Genomic DNA, 2,289 nt, shown 5'->3' with positions numbered 1-2,289 from the left:
AAACTGACCTAAACTTCATTTTCAAAAATAAACTAGCATAAATTGACTAAGATCATATTGATCGCGTTATAAAAATAAAAACAAATATTTTCTGGTTGAGTTAGCATTTTCCTGACACCCTGTGGTCTACATTACACGAAAAAAAGCGTTAATGGGAATATTCCATTTGTTTTAGGTTGATTAGTATTGCGATAGTGAAAGCATCCTAGTGGTATTCGTAGGTAACATTGGGTTTTGATATCACATTTACTATCACACGTCCTGGATTTATTTTTCAAGATTAGTAATGGCACTTTTGGTTCCTATAAGGCCAATATGTCATCAATCAATGGGCAAAAGGAAAAAATTGTGGAGACATTTTTATTTCGGAATTTAATTTTTGGCCCGTGGACACTTTTGGTTGGATTCGACCATATAATATGCGTGTGATTATTTTCTTTTTATTTCGTTTCATTTTATTTTATTATAGTATACCTTATTCATCAAATTGGTACAATTAATACACGTACAGAAATTTTATTATCAGGCAATAAAGGCTTCAAAAGGTAAAACAGAAAAATTAACATTGTTGACTTACCTTGCATGATAACACCGTGCACAGCAGCAGTATGGTGACTGACCAGCACCTATATCGTTCATGAATCATTTTGTTTCCCATAAAAAGGTTTGTAGATATGCTACGGCAGCATGGGCAGCATCATTTAAATACATAAAAAATAACATATGGTTCTCTCAAATATGAATATAATTAATTGTTATTATTATTATTATAAAGTTATGTATAGCGTACGAATGTATAGTAATATGACCACGTTTCCATGGTGGCTCCTCGATGATTCATCGCTGAAATGTAAGGTGGTGAGTTAAATCCAGAAACTTTTTATATATCCCACAAGTCCTTTCGGTATTCCCCTATTTCCCATACATCCGTAGCACAAGATTCTTGTCAGGGACTAATACAACTGGGATTGTTGCGTAGGCCTAAATGCCATTTTCAATATGTGTGGGAAGCATCTAGGCAAAGAGATTTAGCTTGATAATTTTGGCATTTTGTTACTTTTAGACAAAAACTTGTAGACCTACTGCCGCTACCTTTAAAGTAAAAATTGTATGACATTTTCTCATTGTCATTTGTTCGCTGAAAAGCGTTGGTATTCTACATTGGGGGGGGGCAGTGACGCGTATGTATATTTTTATATCAAAATGTTGATATATTGTGCAGACACTTGTCCAGAAACAATGCTCCGGGAACAATACAATATTTTAGCAATTATAATAACTATAATAATTAGAAAACTGAAATGTTAACAGTAACTATAATTTAACTTTAGGCCAAGTAAAAAATAAAACATGTTTCACGTCCGGGTTTTCAAAAAAAAGGAGGAGGAGGGGGCTTTTTATTTTCTATTTTTTATCGCAAAATTGGTGTAAATACCCATACTTAGAGCTCTTTTAGCGTATACAATAATGCCTGGAAAAAGGAGGAGGCCCTTTTTTATTTGTTGTTCTGACAGTTACACCCCCTCCAATGATCACAAAACCTTCCTAAAATGTTTCTTGTATCTTAACAAGGCTATCGAAAGCATTCCAATTTCCTAGACATATTTTTTGAAAAGTTATAACTGAATTTCAAAAAATAAAAATATATTTGAGGAAACCTCAAAAAAGGAAGCGGGAGGGGACGTGAAACATGTTTATTTTTTTATTTTGCCTTATGTTAAGGGATCCAAAATTAGCGTTTATTGCGTTTCGACAGTATTTTTTGTGGGACATGAGAGCACCTCAGACCTATCGAATTGCATTCTGAATACGAAGCACGTCTTTCTGATATCAAATAATTTTCATTTTTTAAAATCACAATATAATACAAATTTTATGACAAATTATAAAAATTGATATTTTTCAAATTTTTGATATATAACAGTCCTCGAAGTAAATTATATAAATCTAATGATATATTCTTAAAGTGTATGTAGCAGGGAGGAAAAAGCCGACGGTCAATTGAAAATTTTGACCTTTCATATTGAAGATATGGATTTTTTTCCCAAAAGACCTAATTTTTTTGGTGTTTTGGGGAAAAAATCCATATCTTCAATACGAAAGGTCAAAATTTTCAATTGATCGTCGGCTTTTCACCCCACCTACATACACTTTAAGTATAAATCATCAGATTTATAAAGTTTACTTCAAGTACTGTTAAATATCAAAAATATCAATTTTTAATGATTTGCCATAAAATGTGTATCAAATTGCGAATTTCAAAAATCAAAATTATTTGATATCAGAATG

The sequence above is a fragment of the Amphiura filiformis genome, chromosome 8, assembly GCF_039555335.1.
Source record: "Amphiura filiformis chromosome 8, Afil_fr2py, whole genome shotgun sequence".
Taxonomy (NCBI): Eukaryota; Metazoa; Echinodermata; class Ophiuroidea; order Amphilepidida; family Amphiuridae; genus Amphiura; species Amphiura filiformis.
This window is presented reverse-complemented; position numbering follows the sequence as displayed.